This window comes from Lissotriton vulgaris, chromosome 4_1, assembly GCF_964263255.1.
Source record: "Lissotriton vulgaris chromosome 4_1, aLisVul1.2, whole genome shotgun sequence".
In the NCBI taxonomy this organism is placed as follows: Eukaryota; Metazoa; Chordata; class Amphibia; order Caudata; family Salamandridae; genus Lissotriton; species Lissotriton vulgaris.
This window is the reverse complement of record NC_141691.1, coordinates 743648279-743669905: the sequence shown is the minus strand read 5'-3', so window position 1 is coordinate 743669905 and position 21627 is coordinate 743648279.

The following is a 21627-nucleotide window of genomic DNA, read 5'->3' as shown; positions in this document are numbered from 1 at the left end:
CGGATGCCCGAAGGAGAGGTCGTGACGAAGGCTTGGAAACTCGCCATGGACGCGCACTGCCACGAGTGACCCGAGTCTTGGCTGCCAAGGTGTTTTTTCCTTTCCTTCCGATCTGACCTTCCAGGTGGCGCCGGTCTCCGACTGAGTTTTCGAGTGTCCGCTTCACTGAGAAAGTGCCGTTTGGCTGATTTGGCTTACAAGACCTTGGCAGTTGGAATCTGGACTTTTGAGAATTGGTAAGCTTTGTGTTCGGTAAGGTAGTCTTCGGACGCTTACTGAAGTCCTGAGATTTGTGTTCGGTAAGGTAGTCTTCGGACGCTTACTGAAGTCTTGAGATTTGTGATCAGTGAGGTAGTCTTCGGACGCTCGCCGAATTTTGTGAACTTTGATCTGAGTTAGCTAACATTTTGAATTTGTGACCTTTGAACTTATATGTGTAGTGCACTTCACATAGGCAGGCATGTAGAGATGTTTCTCTAACCTTGTTTTTCCTTTGAGCGGCACAATTGTGTGAAGAACTGTAAGTGCCCTTTGGCTTGGTGTCACGCTTTCGTGATACTTTTTGAACATGCCTGTTTTCAGCAAACTCCGGGGAATGTGTTGCTTAGGAGATGATGCATCAATTAGGTTAGCGGAATCACAGCCAGCTCCCCCAGAGGGAACACCAAATAGGGACATGTATATCAAGCACGGCCTTCCACCTATTATGTACAGTAAATTATGGCATAAGTACACTAAGGCCGATCCCGAATTGCAATGGCCCCTACACGGGTCATACGATTTGAGTAAAATCCAATTTGTCGAGCAATGTATGTTTCAACGTAGGTCTAGACAAAATATGTTTGATTGTGTACGAATGTGGGAGAAAGCGGCGCGTGAACGAATGAAGCGTGAGGTTGCCTTGGCGGACAAAGAGCAGCGTAAGGCTGCTCGGGATAAGGCTTTACAGCTTGAGGAGAAGGAGGCTCAGGAGAAGAAAGAGAGGGAGGAACGGGAACGTAAATTGCAAACGACTGGTCAGTTTCCTATTCGCCGACCGCTTTATCCTGTCCTTAATAATGAAATTGATGATTTTTCTTTGTTAGATCGGTCACCGCCTCCGTACGTTTCACCGACGGCTCCGGCTGCGGATTCCGAGGATGATGGGCAGATTCAAGTGAGCCAGAAAGGGGTATCGGCTCTCAGGTTTACTGCGGAGAGGTCCGCTCATTTACGCAGTTGGGCTCGTAAAGTGAATAAGCATTGTGTTACTCAGGAACAGTTGGTAGCGGAGAAACAGGGGTGGTCGGATCTTGAATTAATGTATTTCTTGTCCACTTTAGCGGATGAAGTTGTAAATGCATATCGTGAAGTTTCTGAAACGTTAGAACCTAAAGCTTTGTCGGTATATCGTGAGAATTTAGCTAAAGGTGATTTTGATCTTACAGATGTGGACGACCTGTTCAAGCAGTTGATCGCGCTGCGGGATGAGACAATTTCTTTACGACAGGAACTGAAACGGAGGAAAAAGGAGTCCGAGCCGGGAAACGACGGGGCGGTTAAGGAGTGTTCTCTTCGTGGTTCAGATAAGAGCTCTGCGTTGCATGTTATGCCTATGCGTGAAGCCGCGCCTTTGTATGTTCCACCAAAAGGGGAAGGTACGGATGATGATAAATTGTCAAAGGATGCGAAGGGATATTTTGTGTATAATTGGGTGTATACACCATGGAATAGAGCAGATGTCATGGCACTTAAAAACTCTTTACCTGATCTCCGAAAGAACCCAGCGGCATTCTATGAGGGGGTAGAGGGGGCTATATCGTCTTGTGTGATGACTCTTGTAGATATAGATTTGTTTTTTGGGTTGATATTACCACCTGACATGTGGCGGCAGATTCGTAAAAATAATGATGAGACAATATTGGGAGGGACATGGAAAGAAATAAATGCTGCAGATTTAGACAGGGCACCAGCATGCAAGCCTTGTCAGCTAATTCTAGAACTCCCGGCAGCTATTTTGCGTAAATTGAAAACGCTTGTTCCCGCCAAAAAGATTGATTGGACCATGTTAACGTCGTGCAAGCAGAAACATGATGAAACGGTTTCAGATTTCTTTACACGCTTTGAGGAGGCATTTCATGATTACAGTGGTCAATCTTTAACTGACGATACGGGTCGGCATTTGTTTGTAGATAAGTACGTGGCTAATCTCCTACCAGAGATTGCAAAGCGATTGAAGTCGAGTGAGAGTTCCTGGGCCACGGCGACCCCTGCGTCCTTGTTAACTATGGCTCAGTATTATGAGCGGCAGGAAGTGGAGGCTAAAGAAAATGTAGAGAAAAAGACGAAGGAATTGAAAACGAAGGTGATGTTGGCACAGGTTCGGGGAACACAGAGTAGAGGGAATGATAGAGGTAGACGAGGTGGAGGAAATGCGTCGTATGGTCGTACGGACATTGCGGAGGATCAGTGTGCTTATTGTAAGGAGTTTGGGCATTGGGCCGATGATTGTCCGGTACTTCGTGAACAGCGTAGTCAGCGTGGTCGAGGCAGTGGAAGGTCAAGAGGAGGTTATACTGGAGCGAGAGGTGGCGGAGGTGATCGTAGACAGGTTGAGGAGAGGGGCCGTGGCCAGGACGAACGAAATACGTTTGATAGACGGAATCAATATCAGATTTTGGAAGGAGAGAATGTGGAACATCAGGATTATGTGCATGCATAGGATTGCGTAGGATGGGGTAAGGAATCAGTCGAAGTGCCAGTAGATCAGCAAGGTCCATATGTAACAGCGGGTATTTTGGGTTCTACTGATCAGTTTCTAGTCGATACAGGAGCTACTCGTAGCGCTCTGTCGAAAAACTTGGTTCCGAGGGCTCCCCTGTCTGGCGAAATGATTACGTGTGTAGGGTTTGATGGCACACCCTCCCCCAGCCCTTTGTCCAAGCCCCTTGCACTATGCATTGACAAGTACTTTAGTTTTGGCCAATTTTTGTTATCGCCCCATACCCCAGATAATATCTTGGGCATTGATTTGCTTAAATATTTTCGAGCAACAATACGCTGCGCTCCAGAAGGAGTGCGGGTTATTCTGAATGACAACTACCCTGATCCTGATGATTGCCCTGAACCTGACAGATTTTGTGTCATTTTAGATATTCCCGCTTTGGCCTCTCTGCCGTACACGTTGTGGGCGACATCAGATACGGATGTGGGAGAGATGCGTATTCCACCAATACATATCACTGTTAAGGAGGGGGCCCCTCTACCACGAGTGCCACAGTATAAGATCTCGAAGGAAGGCGAAATTGCACTAACACATATTGTTCAGGATTTGATTTCTGCAGGGGTAGTGGAGGAGGTCCCTTATAATGTCTGTAACAGCCCTATTCTACCAATTCTTAAGAGAGACTCAGATGGCAAGATCTATCGATTTATTATTGATTTGCGTGAAATAAATAAAATTGTCATTCCCCAATACCCAGTGGTGTCTGATATTACAACTTTGCTTACTTTGGTTCCACCGACAGCCACCACTTTTAGCGTTATCGATCTAAAGAATGCGTTCTTTTCTATCCCTGTTCACCCAGATAGCAGATATCTGTTTGGTTTTACGCTCAATAATAAATCGTATAGATTTTGTCGTGTTCCCCAAGGCTATACTGAGAGCCCTAGCATCTACAGCCAGGCTTTAAAACGACAACTAGATTCCTTCGAATTGCAGTCTGGCGTTGCGCTCATCCAGTACGTGGATGACCTTTTGCTTGCTGCTGACTCCTATACACAATGTGAACAAAGCACGCTTGCGTTGCTGTCCTTTTTGGCACAAAACAATCACAAGGTCTCCAAGAAAAAGCTTCAATATTGTAGACCCCAGGTGACCTACCTCGGTCATCTGTTGTCTAAGGAGGGGAGGGCATTAACATCTGATCGAATTCAGGCGATTTTAGATACACCAGTCCCCCGCACGCAGAGAGATGTGCGTGCCTTTATAGGGTTGACATCTTTTTGTAGACAATGGATCATGGGTTTCTCACATATCATAAAACCTCTGCTAGCATTATTGTCCAAAACTACACCGATGCCTCTTGAGTGGACAGACGAATGTCAGAAAGCCTTTGAACAGTTGAGACAGGCCCTTTGTTCTGCACCCGTGTTAGGAACACCAGACTACACGAAACTTTTCACATTGTACGTGCACGAGAATGATGGGTGCGCGTTGTCAGTGTTAGTGCAGTTACACGGGGATAAGCAGAGACCATGTGCATACTTCTCTGCCATTTTGGATCCTGTAGCACGAGGGCTGCCTGGGTGTTTTCGAGCAGTAGCGGCAACAGCAGTAGCCATACGACAGAGTGAGGGCATAGTGTTATCACACAAATTGTTGGTGTTGGTTCCTCACGCAGTAGACGCCCTGTTAAACCAAACAAAGACCCAATACCTCACGAGTGCACGACTTACAGGATATGAGCTGACACTTTTAGCGCCACACATAACATTGAAGAGATGCGCTACTTTGAACCCCGCGACTTTATTGCCCTATCCGGCCGAGGAGGGTCAGGAAGAAAAACATCATGATTGTGTTTTCCTGACTGAGGAACAGACAAAGGGTCGTGTTGACTTACAGGATGTGCCACTTCCAGATGTGGATGGGGAACTGTGGGTTGATGGATCGTGTTTGAGGCTGCCAGATGGCACGACTTCCGCAGCATATGCGATCACGACTCTTAAGACGGTGGTAGAAACAGCTAGAATACCACAAAAATCGGCTCAGGCAGCAGAGCTGATAGCTTTAACAAGAGCCTGCGAATTGAGTGCTGGCCTATGTGTGAACATATACACAGACAGCCGGTACGCCTTTGGAGTGGCCCATGACTTCGGGCTTCTTTGGAGGGAACGCGGGTTTCTGACGTCACATGGGGAGCACATTATGCACGGAGAGTTAGTGCGTGATCTCCTAAATGCGCTGCTTGGCCCTAAAAAAGTAGCAATAGTGAAGTGCAGTGCCCATAAGAAAATTACGGATAAGGTGGGCCAAGGAAATGCCTTTGCAGACAGCATAGCAAGGCAAACGGCTATGTCCCGAACTAGCTCCCCCATGTATGTGGTACAATCACAGGCTGAACGATGGAGTGATGCTAGAGCAGAGATACGGGATATACAAAATTCAGCTACAGAATCTGAGCTTGCGGCTTGGGCAGCAGATGGGGTGCTAGATGATGAGGGATGTTGGAGAAGCAAAGACATGGAGAAGTGGAAATTGCCTGCGGCTTACTTACAGGCGATGGTCCAGATGACACATGGACTGGCGCATGTCGGAGCTCTTGCAATCACTCAGCTTTTAACACGAGTTTGGGAACATCCCGAGATTGCGAACACTGCAAAGAGAGTAGTGCAGACCTGCCTGGTATGTTTGCAACATAATCCTGGAAAGGGGGCCTATACTCCGAAAGGAGGGTTCGTTCCACCTTCTGCACCGTTTGAAGTCCTTCAAATGGATTACATTCAACTCGAGCGCTGCAATAACCTGAAGTACGTCTTAGTGGTGGTGTGTGCCTTTAGCAAATGGGTTGAGGCCTACCCCACGAAAGACAATACGGCTTTGACAACAGCTAAGGTGTTGCTTAAGGAATTCTTTCCTCGCTTTGGAGTTTGCAAATTTTTGTGGAGCGATAATGGGCCCCATTTTGTCGGAAAGATTGTGGAATATGTACTGAAGGGGTTAGGGATTCAGCAAAAGTTCCACGCTGTATTCCACCCTCAGTCGGCAGGTTTGGTCGAGCGGTACAATGCCACGTTGAAGCTTAAGCTGGCCAAAATTGTGGCGTCTACATCATTGAAGTGGCCAGATGCGTTGCCGCTAGCACTACTGTCTCTTAGATCAGTACCCCATTCACGGACAGGCCTTACACCTTATGAGGTGGTGTTTGGTCGCCCCATGAATATCTGGGGAGTGCCCAAGCCGCGATTAATACATGATGTGCCTTGTGTTATGATGAATGATTATTTGGCACGATTAACAAATGATTTGCTCTCCATTCATCAACAGGTTCGAGAAGCGCTCCCTGATAACTCTACTGGAGAGGGCCACGATCTTCGTCCTGGGGATCATGTGATGATCCGTTCGTTTGAAAGAGCAAGCAGTCTAGAGCCCAGGTGGAAGGGCCCCGAGCAGGTCCTTCTGGCAACCCGCACCGCCGTACGAGTGACCAACAGGAAGCGGTGGGTGCATTCGACACATTGTCGCCGAGTCTCTCCGGATCTGGTGACTCCTGCTGTGCTGACTGATTATAAAGAGATCTTGGAGAAAGAAAAGAGCCCAGCTGTGACGTCGGCCGAAGTAGAGGGAGCCTTCCCGGACCAATCTGCTGCTGGAAGAGAGCGCTACAATCTACGACCGCGATAAAGAAGATTTTTGTTCCTTTTTTTAGACTGGTTGGTAACCGCTCCAGGTTTGTGAAACGGAAACCGGGAATTCCAAGGGGGGGGGATCAGTTCTGCCAGAGTAGCGACACCCGTCTTGGCCCGGAGAAGAAAACAACGGCTACCTCGGAGTTCAGCACCGCATTTTTCTCTTTTTTTAGGTATACACGTACGTGTATCAGAGACCACTTGTGAGAAACTGTGAACAATTTGTGTCATTTGAGACTTTGCACAGAACTTTCTTGAACTATGGCATCAATGGCATCGCGTGATAAGAAAATACTGGGTGCCTTTCTTTTTGTTTTCACGATTGTGGTGATAGCTGTTATTGCCTGGGTAGTCGAACTTGTGGTGCCTGTACGTGAACATTTGCTGCCGACTACCCCGGCACCGTCTGAACATTTTCACTTTACCTTGCCTTTTCATGAAGAACGCCACCGTCAAACGTATTTAAATAACAGCTTCATTCAGATTCTTCACCACACACATAATATGACCAATACCTCTAATTGCTGGGTGTGTGGAATGTTGCCTGGGCACCAGAAGAGAGGGGGCACCCCACTTATTCCACTCCCGTTTTCGCATAATGGGTCTTGCAACGCCTGGTACACCCTCCTCTTTACCTTGAGATGGCCAACCAAAGGGGGGGTGCTTTTTCGCCTAAATAAAGAATGTCCCCATGACAAGGATGGGTTTCCACGGGCTGAGGGTACACGTTTTGAATGGGAGGAGTATAGGCCCGACAATGTATCTGCCCCACGAATATACAGCAATCAGCGAAACGTGAATGTATCCAGTGCTCATGTTATAAATGTCATTGCCACGAAAGCCGATTTATGTATCCGGAATAAGGGCACGATTGCTGTGGGGAAGAGTGAATGTAACATTACTCTCACGTTTGATAGCCCGAATGGCATTTCATTTGTTGCATCTCGAAACACCTACTTCATCTGTGGAACGAAGGGGTACCATCAGCTTCCAGTGGGGTGGTTGGGCACATGTTATGTATCGTTTGTGCTACCTCCTGTATTCATTGCCCCTCCGATGTATCACAACGACTATACTCTGTACCACGATTTTGTTTTGAACAGAGTTAAGCGAACTGTTGCACTAGAGGACATTGATCAAACGGACACTGCGTTGCAACAATATGTGGATTTCAATCTGGGACTATTCTCCTTTGTGGGGGCCGCACTGAACAGTCGGAAGATCAGACGCCTGACACGTGTTGTCGAGGCTGTTGCGAATGACACTGCTGTTGCCCTGGGGAATATTACCGAAGAACTGCAGATTTCCAGAATTGTCACCCTCCAAAACCGGATGGTACTGGATGTTGTTTTGGCTGATCGTGGGGGGGCATGTAGAATTATCGGAAGCAGCTGTTGTGTTTACGTGCCTGATAATTCCCCATCTGTGTATGATGCGATTTCCAAGCTGCACAAAATAGCTGCCGAAATACACCCGGACAATGGAACTTGGACACTTTCTGGATGGTTCTGGTCCATGATTGCAACTTGGGGCTGGAAACTGTTGACAATTCTCTGTATACTTGTGGGAGCAATGTTTTTTATCTGCTTGTGTATCCAATGTGGTCCTGCATTATGTTCAATGTGCCTATCGGCCTGTTTGCCATCGAGACGAGCTCTTGCCCACGATAAAATGATGCTACATAAGGAGGTGACACAAATTATGTTAATTGACATCGAGGACGAACATCCAGACTATGTTCATTATGAGGTAGATTCAGCTAAACGCTAAAAGGGTCGTCTGTTGTAATTGGCCCGTCCGTGTTAGCGATTAGCTGAACCTACACGTTGTCCTCCTTAACTTGGCTGTATACGATAAACGCCATTTTGAATACTGTGGCGGCCATCTTAGATCATGAGCGGCCTCGTGGCCGACGTGCCCTTTAGTCCTTTGTCCGTTCCACTGACCACTCACATCTGCCCAGCAACAGGCTATTTTTAGTACTGGTCAAGCCACACATGCGCAGTTCTCACTGACCCGTATATCTTCAGGAATGTGCCGCTAACGGACCAGCGGGTTTGAAACCCTCCAATGAGCTGGCAGTATTCCAAAACATGACCATGTATGTCTCTAAAACTGTGTCTTAACTTGTGCCGCCTATCTTTTATTGCCCCAAAATTGTATATAAACGGGGTCACACCGGTGTTCGGTGTGATACCTCTTGCAATACCGAAGGGTGCTGTTTGAGTGTACCACCACCCCATGGGGTTTTAATAAACTTGTTCTTTGCCTTTTACAGCTTCCGTGCCAACAGTTCTTTTGTGTATGTGGGTAATCTCTGGAGCGTGTAGGCCTTGGGAACCCTGAAATACTTCAGGAGCACAGTAGTTGGTAGCTGGTGGCATCGCCCAATTGTCGTAGGATTTCAGATTCATAGGCCGAGGTGTCTTGAACAACTATCGTCCCGCCTTTGTCCGCAGGTTTGATCACAACCTGGGTGTTGCGAGCTAAAGATTGTAGTGCAGCCTTCTCACGTTTACTGGTGTTATACTTAGTAAAGGATTTAGTATGTAAAAGTACTTGAACGTCTCTCCACACCACCGCTTCATAGGCTAGAATCTTGTTACTCATTGTACTGGCAAAAGGGACAAAGGTTGAGGGTATTCTTAATCCTGTTGTTGATGGATTGGTTGGAGGATCAGAGTTACGGAAGAAATATTTAAGCCTTATCTTTCAAAAAAATTTGAATAATTCAGTCCGAATGGTGAATTCATCAGGTGTGTACGTTGGAACATATGAAAGCCCTTTACTCAGTACTTTCAATTCGTCCTCATTGAGTGGTTGTTTAGATATATTAACAACTGGGCTCACGGCTAGGGCAGTCTCTACCACCGGTAGGTTTTGTTGCGAGTTGTCCTCTCGCCGTGTTGTTCTGATTGAAAATGCACCTGTTTCTGGGGCTGTCCGCATCCTCCATCCCAGGAGGTCGAATTCTGCTTGGGGGCCCGTTGTTGCCCTCTCTGCCAGTTGTTCCCTCTGCCTCGAGGAGGTCGCCATGACCCTTGGCGTTGTCCTAAAAAAGGATTGTACTGATGTTGTTGGTACCCGTACTCTGGGTAGTTGTAGAGATTGCTTGGGCCCGGTTGTTCTTGATCTCCTTCGGAGCTGTAGGACGAATCTGAAAAGGTTTGGTAATTTCGTCTGCCTATGTAGGATCCCCGGCCTCTGTTGGAGAAGCGACCTTGGTTATCTTGACGAAAGTAGTCCTCCTGTAAGTATGGATACGTTTTTTTCTTATCATACAGGCGAATGTCGCGGGCTAATTTCTCCAATTTCCGATTTTGGGTCGTCAAGTCGAAATCTTTGATCGAAGCTTCAAGGTTAGTTAGTGCATCCTTGGCGCTGGCAAAGTTGACATCCGCCGCTATCTCCGCTTTAAGTGCCTTGATTTCTGCAGTGATAATTTGAACTTGTTCGGCGGCCGTTTCTACACCTAGGACCATCCAATGACGGGAGCAGTTGTTGGAAATGTGGCTGAATCCCTCTTTAAAGTTTGGTACCTCAATGAATATAGCCGGTTCTGTCTTGATCTGTAACCCCACAGGGATGATATTTTCCTTCAGATACCTGGTCAACAGATGGCCGTGCCACCTGGTCCGGACTAGTTTTTTCTCTAGTCACTCTAAGCGTGATATTTTATCCTTCAAGGTAAAGTCTATAGTGGGAATGTTCGTTGAAAAGAAAATGTTATCAGGATTTTCCAAGAGTTTATCTATATAATCCTCAGAGAAGGAAAGAAGTTCTCTTTCTACCATTGTGCGCTGTAAGGCAATTAAATTGCACAAAAACAAAGAAACCTCGCAGACTAGTGTCTGCTCGAAGTAGAGTATAAACGGGGGGGTTTACCCAAACATAGTCACTGGGACCTGGGTTCAATATGTACTGAGAGGAAGGGGTCCCAGTGTCTGTGGAGATAATGTAGTACAATCAAAACCAATAATTAGCAACACAGTAACTAGGTCTACATTGTTTTAATCACAACGAGACTAGGTATATTGAATATACACAAGAATAAATCAATAAGTGCAATTGGTTGTACAGTGTCCCAGGGAGGACGGGGAGGGTGATGGTAGGTGATCAGATGAGGATAAGGTAGTGAGGTAATGTAAGTGACAGTAAAATCAATGAATCGAAAAGACTGTATTCGTGAGTCATATACAGTATGATAGACAAATAGTTCATGACAATTGGTTTAAGAAATCATACTTCACATTAAACAATGAATGAAATAATTGATGAGGTGAAGTTGATAGACCAATGGGCGGTTGTCGACGTTTCAACCCTCTAAATAATGCAGGGTTGGTTGAGCCCTTGCTGCGGGGTCTTCATCAGGACAGGAAAGGGGGCAGGCAACCTATTCAGGTATATAAAATACAAAATTATATTTCAAAGTAGTGGGATGGGTCTCATGATAACTGATTAACGCACACATATTAGTGCAGGGCGATTATTCTAGGAATATCATCAAATGCTAGATAAAGGCGAACTGGGAATTGCCTAATGGTAACTGATTACCGTATGGTTATTGGGGCTATTTGGACGGAATGGATCCGAAGATATCATTAAATGGAATCATAAATCTGTTTAGAAGGATAAAGGGGGATCACATTGGTGTACACGAGCGTGTAGAGCCAATAGCCAGCCCGGAGGTTGACATCGTCTGAGTCACTAGTACAGTAAAGCCAGAAAGATACATTGATATGGCATATAGTTTGTCGGGGTCTCAAATCATCAGTCAGTTAGATCCAATCAAGCAGATGGTATCTAGGAATAGAACATGTAAAACGAAGTGTGGGTGAGTCACAAAAGACAATGATGGGCATTTAGAACCATCACGGTAGGAGTAAATGGCACATGGACTCACCCTGCGGTAATTGTCAAAATCTTCACTGGGTTACAGCGAAGGGTTAATATGGTACCTGTGGAGCCTGTGGGTACAAGGGGGGGAAAAAGGACGCAATCACTGCATGTCCGGTTACTTGTTAGTAAGACATGGTGCTCGTCAGGAGAGATGAGTGCTTACCCGATACTTGGAAACCGCGTCGGGGACCGGCCATTAATCTGAGGTCCGGGAGTTCTGAAAAGAAGAGTGGGTGGGCATTATTCTATCAGAAATCGAGTGACTGAGAGTTACCTAGAAGACCGAGGGTCTCCCGCGGAGGTAAACTTACTGGGAAAATGCTGAATCAATCATGCAATGGACGCCGCTCGATGTAGAAATGGCGAGCCGATGTTCCTGTTTCACATATCACCATGGTGATCATACCACGTGGTGAATGCACCGCTTGCAGACATAGAAAAAAGACTGCGAATTAACGCGGTCAGGCAGGGAAAAATCGGACAATGTGGAGATTGAATTAGGTCAGAATGTCCTATTTGAAAATTCGTCGTCCATGGGATACATTTAATTAAGAATTGTAAGGAAATAATGGGGGAACATGACCGTGTAACTCCCCACAAGACAACCATTGCTGTTGGTATACACATAATGTAATGCATATCATTGCTTACAAACTGGGGCAAGTTGGTATGAGAATGTAGAATAACAACATACACTGTTGCAGATCAATATTGCCATTACATATACGGTCAGAATGAGTAATTAAAGCAAACAATAAATTACTAATTATGAGGATGGTGTGCCTCCAACAGTGGGGTAAAAACCATTCCTTGACAGCTAATAGTCCTATTACCTTTGGCGCACCTCTCGCATGAGGGTGTAAGCCAGTGCATTTCAAGAAGATGTTTGTACAAAGATACATGAAAATTTGAATTAGCAGTCCTGTTACCCTTGGCGCACCTCTCGCATGAGGGTGTAAGCCAGTGCATTTCAAGAAGATGTTTGTACAAAGATACATGAAAATTTGAATTAGCGTAGCCTGATAATTAAGTGAGCTTTGCCAATTGTGAGAAAGAGCTGTCATGCTCATTCAAACCTGTCTGAATTGAGTCAAAGAAATATATCCATTTCAGTTCACGTGTGTTCAGGATGCCTGTGATGTTCCCACCCCGTGGACCCAAAGTGGCTTTCTCTATTACCACCCATTTAAGGTTGTCCGGGGAGTGTCCTGCACCTTCAAAATGGTCTACTAGGGGAGCCCCCTGTACATGGCACCTAATCCTGCTCATATGCTGGAGAATCCTCGTTTTTATTTTCTGCTGTGTTTGCCCAATGTAGATTTTGTCGCACGGGCAGATTATGGCATAGATCACATTCGCCGAATTACAGTTGCTGTGTGTCTTGAGCTTGATTATATGTCGGGAATAATGAAATTCCTTGGTCTGGATGGTAGTGTCACAGGCTTTACAGTGTCCACATCTGGTATGTCCAACCACAGGGGGTAAATCCCAGAGTGAAGTGATAGTCGGCTCCTCTGGTGTTGGGAGTAGTGACCGTACTACAAAGTTCTGGATGTTTTTAGCTTTCTTGAAAGCATGTAGAGGAGTTTGAGACTGATTGATGTCCTCCTGGCTAGTGGCTCTACACGCTCGTGTATACCAATGTGATCCCCCTTTATCCTTCTAAACAGATTTATGATTCTATTTAATGATATCTTCGGATCCATTCCGTCCAAATAGCCCCAATAACCATACGGTAATCAGTTACCAATAGGCAATTCCCATTTCGCCTTTATCTAGCATTTGATGATATTCCTAGATTAATCGCCCTGCCCTAATATGTGTGCGTTAATCAGTTATCATGAGACCCATTCCACTACTTTGGAATATAATTTTGTATTTTATATACCGGAATAGGTTGCCTGCCCCCCTTTTCTGTCCTGATGAAGACCCCGCAGCAAGGGCTCAACCAACCCTGCATTTTTTAGAGGGTCGAAACGTCGACAACCGCCCATTGGTCTATCCACTTCACGCCATCAATTATTTCATTCATTGTTTAATGTGAAGTATGATTTCTTAAACCAATTGTCATGAACTATTTGTCTATCATACTGTATATGACTCACGAATACAGTCTTTTCGATTCATTGATTTTACTGTCACTTACATTACCTCACTACCTTATCCTCACCTGATCACCTACCACCACCCTCCCCGTCCTCCCTGGGGCACTGTACAACCAATTGCACTTATTGATTTATTCTTGTGTATATTCAATATACCTAGACTCGTTGTGATTAAAACAATGTGGACCTAGTTACTGTGTTGCTAATTATTGGTTTTGATTGTAGTACATTATCTCCACAGACACTGGGACCCCTTCCTCTCAGTACATATTGAACCCAGGTCCCAGTGACTATGTTTGGGTAAACCCCCCCCCTTTATACTCCCTTTCTGTGACAGTGGCAAATTCAACTCCTCCTATTGCAACCCTCCTCTCGTGGACAATAGAATAATCATTGCTGAATTCTGAAAGAAGCAGTGTTGGTTCTGGCTACACAATGACATTGTTTCCATGTCAAGCCTCTAGACAGGGCTGAACAGTACTTTTTGTATGCCAATCCTGCTCCATTCAAAAACACGTTGTGTACTTATGTTTCACCGACAATGATTGTTTGTTATAAAAATTATATTTACGTGTGTTCTTTTGGAGAAACTTAGGGCCTGATTAACAAAGTTAAAGTTACACTATTAAGTTATGTGTGAAGACTCCGCACTTCTAAAGATACTACTCCTAAATTCCATTGTGAATATCACACATCTGTAAACTTACACAAAAGTGTAAGTTTACCTTGTTGAATCAGGCCCTTAGTGTATTCACCTGTGAGGACTCTGGTTAATGCAACCAGGCGCCCCCCCGGAAGTAATAATGATCATTAATTTCCATGCTTGGGCTGGTTAGTAAAAATATGCAACCACCTGTGCCTAAGCACTTCTGGACCTTAGCAGTAATCCAATCTTAGGGCTCTATGTCAACTCTCTCCTTGCTGAGGCCTAATACTCTTCAGTAATTTCCTGGCTGGGATGTCAATTTTTGTTGAAAGCGAATGGTTAAAGTTAGCTTGGTGCAAGCCATCCCATTTGAGGTTATTAAGAAGCCCCACTCCCCTGCCCACTTACAGCAATTTCACATATACCTAATCAAGTTTGAACACCTGCAATGCCTGCAATTTCCAACTAATCAGCCACAACAAAAATAAAGTGTCTGTCCTTGGCGGTTTTTCAACCCTTGTTTCGTCAAAAAGCTGCCTAGCTACTAGCTGTACATCTGGGCCGGACTGCGAACTCAAAGCATCCCGGACAATTTTCTGGGACCAGACTCCGGGAGGTGCAAGCGTGAAGCACTGCTACTTTTGTTACTGGGGGTGCCAAAATTGCAGCACCAGTGTAAAATCGCCCCCAGAAACAAAACTGGTCCCCACTGCTGCAAAACCACCCACACCCTTCCAGCCTCCTGGGCAAGCACCTGATATCCCGAATGGCCAGTCCGGCCCTGGTCTAAATGCCACAGTTATAAAGTGCTTGTGTGTGCAACCAGTGTCGTCATGAAGCATATTTAAGAAAAGCAGGTAGAAGAAAAACAAAGAACACGATCAGCAGGGGGAAACGGTTTACTTTTTTTCTGATGTAGTGCAGAGCAGCTGCCAACACACTGCGATGCAATTAAGCCGAAACCACCCCTACCCCCAGAAGTCCAAGGTCTCCTGGAGAATAATCATCAAAGGAGGCATTTCCACCCCTCCCAACTTTTCCTCCTGTGCCAATTAGATTGGAACAACTGCACTACTTAATTTGTAAAATAATGAGTGCCACTGCCCACTGCTCTGCTCAGAAGCCTGCGGCCGATGCTAATGTAGGTGCACCAAATACCAAGGTAGTATTGTCTTTGGTCCACTTCATGCCTCTTTAAGCCACCACCAGATAACCCCTGCTACTTTATCTTACGCTTTCAGGTTCCTGCTTTCTGCATTTGTGACGGGTTTTCCATCTTTCTCCTCCTCCTTTTTTAGGTCTCGCCTGTCGATGCGCATGCGCATCGAGCAAGCGAGACTATTGCGAGTTATCCACTCTTTATCTGCACTGCAAGGAATCGTGGCGATTCCTTGCAGTGCCCGTGACTTTTAAGGTCAATGCGCATGCGCATTGAGCTTATGCGCATGCGCATTGACCTTAAAAGCGCGTGCGCGTGCACGTCCGTCTCCTAACAACACACACACACCCTCTCCCCCGCTCCGCCCCCTCCCGCCGTGTCGCATTTCTCTTTCTCCTCCCCCTCCCCTCTCTTCCTTCCGTCTAACGCCGTGTCGCACCTCTCCCCTCTCCGCCCCCTCCCCGCTCCGCCCCCTCCCCTTCCCTCCGTGTCGCATTTCTCCTCTCCCCTCTCCGCCCCCTCCCCTGCCCGCCGTGTTATTTGTTTATTTTACCCGCCGTGTCTCTGCTGCTTCCCCCTGTCCTGTCTCTCCTCCTCTCTCTCTCTATACCCTCCCCCTCCTCCCCACCACTCCCATCAAGTCCCTCTGGCCCTTCCCTCCTCCCCGGACCCCTCCTCCCCTGCCCCCTCCACCCTTTCTTGTTCGGATTTGAGGTTGAACTGCGTTTGCTCACGCATTTTTTGCTGTTTGCTTTTTGCTTTACTATGAGGTAAAGCACAGGGCTGAGTTGGTTTCTAAAGTCTCCTGCCACATTGCCGCCTCCTCCCCTCCCTGCTAGTGCATTTGTACTGGTAGATTCTAGCGCCTGGTTTATCTCGGAACTCTAACTAAAGCGCTTGGCTGCTTAGTACATTTCCTGGAATCGAGACGCAGTTTTGCAAGGTACTGCGATTTATTACTGTCCCCTTTTATCATTAGTTTTCCCAGTTAACGCTTTCCTGGTTGTGGAAGCACAATTTTAGTGTGGACACTTGGGGCTCCAAACTGCAGCTTTTGAACAATGCACAGGACAGTGGTGCCAAAAACCGACCGATGCAGAGTGAGGTGCCAGTGGTGGTGCTGGTGGAGAAACCTGTCACCGGGCCTCCATGGGGCTCTTACGAAGAGCACTTTTTCCTGCAACCTGGAGTAAGAGAAAATAATTTAAGATGCATGTTAACCCTACCTGTAAACCCGCAGATTGTTCACCAGCGAACATAAGCAGAATTTTGGTTTGTGGCGTGTGTGAAAAACATTGACTTTTCGGACATTTTTGTCTGTAGCCAATGGGACTCTGAGAAATTAAAAAAAGTTTGCTAATCGTAGACAAAATCCTAATTTCTGAATTTTCCTAGTAGGAGAAACATTTTTGGACCTACTCAGATTGTCGTGGTACACACTCACACGAGGTCAAGTTCTGATAATTTTAACGTTGTAATTTGCACATCTCCGCCTAAAGCGCCTTTTACTATTTCCACAGTAATTTCTTTATGTTCCATCAGTTCTGCTTTGTCCAGCTCTTTTGAAGAGGTCAGGTGTTTCTCTTCTTTCTTGATCTGCCTCCTTGTTTGTAAATATCTCTTCACGCATGTAAGCTCGGGTGAAATGCTGTTACCGGCTGTTGTGCAAGTTAGTCTGCTCTTTTAATTTGTGTGGCTTTTGAAGTCTACCCACATAATACAAAGTTACATTTTGCTGTAATCAGGAGGTTCTCTGGGAAATGTTGGCATTTTGGCAGTTTTATTTATCCTGGTATTTGCTACAGAATCGCGAAATTCCAGGAATATTTGAATACTGCTTCTTTCGGGTGTGTTTTTGTGTAGCCAAGCAGCTGTTCATCACCCCACCCAGAGGAGACTTCGAACAGATCTTCTGTCCCAAAGTAAAGTGTTGATTGTCAGGGCAGGACTGGGGAACAAAAACCTCACTCACCCTCAACCCCTCACCCTCAACCCCTCACTCACCCTCAACCCCTCACCCTCACTCACCCTCACCCTCAACCCCTCACCCTCAACCCCTCACCCTCAACCCCTCACCCTCACTCACTCACCCTCAACCCCTCACCCTCAAACCCTCACCCTCACTCACCCTCACTCACTCACCCTCAACCCTCACTCACTCACCCTCACTCACCCTCAACCCCTCCCCCTCGACCCCTCCCCCTCAACCCCTCACTCACCCTCAACCCCTCACTCACCCTCAACCCCTCACTCACCCTCAACCCCTCACCCTCAACCCCTCACTCACCCTCACTCTCACTCATCCTCACTCACCCTCAACCCCTCACCCTCACTCACCCTCACTCACCCTCACTCACCCTCACTCACCCTCACTCACCCTCAACCCCTCACCCTCACTCACCCTCACTCTGACTCACCCTCACTCAGCCTCAACTACTCCCCCTCACTCACCCTCACTCACCCTCACTCTCACTCATCCTCACTCACCCTCAACCCCTCACCCTCACTCACCCTCACTCACCCTCAACCCCTCACCCTCACTCACCCTCAACCCCTCACCTTCAACCCCTCACTCACCCTCACTCTGACTCACCCTCACTCAGCCTCAACTACTCCCCCTCACTCACCCAAAACCCCTCACTCACCCTCACCCTCACCCTCACTCACCCTCACCCTCACCCTCACTCACCCTCAACACCTCACCCTCAACCCCTCACTCACCCTCACTCACCCTCACTCACCCTCACTCACCCTCACCCTCAACCCCTCACCCTCAACCCCTCACCCTCAACCCCTCACCCTCAACCCCTCACCCTCACTCACCCTCACCCTCACTCACCCTCACCCTCACTCACCCTCAACCCCTCACCCTCAACCCCTCACTCACCCTCACCCTCAACCCCTCAGCCTCACCCTCACTCACCCTCAACCCCTCACCCTCACTCACCCTCACTCACCCTCAACCTCATGCTAAAGATTTACAAAAAAACCCATAAACAATTCTAAAAGCACTAACTCTAATGCTGCGAGACCTATTGCATTTCTAATGCTTGTTTGCCCTTTATGTTTTTTCCATCTCTTGACCCAGATCAATGTCTCATAAGGAAAAAAGTGCTGGTCCCCCAAAAATGAGTGATGTGGCCCCAGCGACAATCACCGACTTCAATTGAGCAATGAGAACAAGGCAGAAAGTGAGAGCCAGGAATGGACCCGGAACCAAAAGCAGCCCTTACAATGAAAATTCATAACAACCTCCACACTGGCCTAAGCACATCTAAAAAATGTTTTCCAGTTCACAGGTTTAAAAGGGACACGAAGAACACGTCACAGTCTACCAGAGTGCATGTAATAATACTATGGCACTATTGCCAAATACTGTGTAAACTACACAAAGTACATTTTTGACACAGCAGAAGCAGTGTTCATCTGATACAATGTGTGACAAGAGTGAAAGAAAATAATTCCCAGTATAGAAAAAGATAACATGGCACGTGACATAGCTGAATTGGTAGCATTAACAAAGTTTAGCCTCCTTATCAATGTTGGGAGCTAGATAACAACAGAGGGAGCAACAGAAATCTTAAGGATTCCTGACAATGTCTGTTAAGCACAGTTGCCTTCTACGTGCATTACAGCGATGGTTTGATAATCTGCTGTAACTAATCTTATCTAAAAGTGTTTGTCCTCTGGTCTGAGTGTTTTTAGTCATCATGGCCTGGCTGACACACTTAGGAACAAGTATGCCAAGGCAGGGCCGACTTTAGCGCTGGTGGCGCCCAATGCGACAATCCTTTTTGGCGCCTCCACACCCTCTCTCCCTCCGCTGGAGCATTTAAGGTTGCCTTGCGATAACGCATGCACCTTTGCACCACAGGACAAGGGTGTGTGTGATGTAAAACATAGATTTTGTACTGGAAGGATATCCTTCCAGTACAAAATACTTCCCTTTGACATCGGCTAACTCTTTTTCCACCTTTTTACGTGTCCTGTACAGTGCAGCACACAGGCAAAGTTAGAGAACATTTGAGAAAAGAAAACTTTTCTTAAACTTAGAGCTTGATTTTGCTGGATACTCCGTCACATCCTGCCACATGTTAAAACAGCGCCCTTGCAATTTATGCGGAAATACATATATAATATGAGTCTCGCTTATTTTTGGTGCATTGGCGCCATCTGCTGGTCATACCTGTGTCTTGCATTTTTTATTTATATTGAATTTGCCTTCGTTGAAGTTCTTATCTGAGTCGAGCATCTTTTAGTGCCGCTAGTGATGCCTCTGTCCTTTTCATCCTGTTTATTTGTGGCTGTTTGTACGTTTAATATTAGCCTAAGTAAAAGGACAAAAGCTCAAGCAACGTTTATTTTTGGCAGAATCTGCTCAATTTCAAGGTGTAGATTCAGATGACTAGAAGAAACTATTTTGTGTACAGACTACATTTGTTGAAAAATTAACCCAGATTCTAAGAATGATGATTAGGTTAATGTTCAGCCAAATGATGCAAAATATTCAAATCTTTATCTAAGCAGGGGTCTGGTGGATTCGTTCTAAAAAGTAAAATCTGCCCAGATATGCGATAGCTTTTGGCTCAGATTGTGGTAGGTTTGTGTACCATGTGTTCCTGAAAACAAGCAAATCTACCTGTGCAGTGCATGGATTTCGTTTGTAAGCTTTTTCAGATGTTCATTTGCAACCTTCATTGCGGTGCATAACGTCTTTGTGAGTGGCAGATTGAAAGAAGAAAAAGATTTAAACTAGCACCAGATTTATCAAGATTTGGCAGCGCGTAATTCAGCAACATAATTTGTGGTGCTGCATTGCTTCAAATTGAGAGGGCAGGAATGCTCCATATTTACTAACATATGCGCATTCTTGCTCCTTTGCTGCGCTGGCACACTGGTGGCTGCCAATAGCCAACGCCTTACGCCATGGTGCAAGTGTGCCTGTGTTACACCCAGAATTGTTTTTGTGCAGGAAGGGACACCATAATGTCCAAAAACAACCCTTAGAGGCTTTCTTGCAGCAAACTTAGAAAGAGGAAACCACGGGATATAAAGATATTCCTCCTCGTTGCGCCTTTATCGAGAAGGCGTTCAATTTTGATGCATTCACAGGTTTGATACTCTTGGTAAATCTGGGATTGTGTCAAAAACATGGGTGGATGCACGAGAACGCCCATGCTCCTCCCACGTAACGTAACGCCTTCCTGAAGCAGAGAAAAGCAAGGCAGCAACCTGCGCTGCCTTGCCCTACCCTACATTTACTAAACCAAGCAGAGCCATTCAAGGTGGCATTCGATGGCTTGGTAAATCTGATTTAAGGATTGTGTTATACCTTCACTGCTCTGGTCTTGACACAATGTCAGCCTGGCATTCCATAAGTTGTGAGAAATCATTGGATTATTATTTATTTATTCAAAACAACCATTTGGCCTAGGGAGAAAGTTTACCTTTGAATACCTGTGCATATTGCAGCAGTATGATGGAACATTTGTGTATGAGATTAGCGCACCTTTAGTGTTCTCTGAGAAGTGTAAAGAATTCAGTGCTTGATGCAATTGTGCACCCATCAGCCTCAAACTCCATCATGTGAATTCGCGCAATGTGACCTAGCGTGGCAGCCATTTTGGGCGCTGCGATGACGTTCATCATGTTGCAATAGTTGGACTAAACTCATCGTCTCACAGCTATATTTGTTAAATGCTATATGCAATTGCCCAGATCCATGGATAAAGCTGCAAAGTAGCTGAGGTGAGAGCTTCAGATCTGACATTTTTTTCTAAAGGAATATTTGTTGATTTTGCTCCTGGAAAGTCAACACTGACCTACTAACATTATACAATACTTGTGTAGTATTGCAAAAACACTCCATACTGGTGAATTGTACGCAATTAAAGATTTCTTGCTCACTCTAGTACTCATATTACCTTATGGAGAAGGATGGACAGTGGACTAGTCAAACAGTTAAGATAAGAGTGGACAGCGAACATTCCATTAGGCCATTAATATGAGTACTCAAAATGTTACTATTAGCCCAACTCAGACATTTTGGCCATCTGGCCATGAAGAATAGTTAAGATGGGTTGAATAAAAAGTGTATTTCTTAAACTACAATGCAGCTGTGGATAAATAAAGTAAAATGTCCCCAAAGCAGAGGAAAATGATTTTACTGCATTTGTTAGGTCCTCAATATTTAAATGTATATAATCAGAAGAAAAAGGCAATAGTTACAGTGGATATTATTGTTTTTAATGCAGCTGTATTAGACCTTGATAACATTTTGCGCCAAAGGTTTGCATCAACATAGACATAAATGTTTTCGGAGGAAACAAGGAAAACATAAACTTGTTGATGAATATCTTGCTCAGTCAAAAAAAACAGGCCACTGATTGAAAATGTGGTAACTTCCACGGCGACTTAATCAGAGGTCAGGT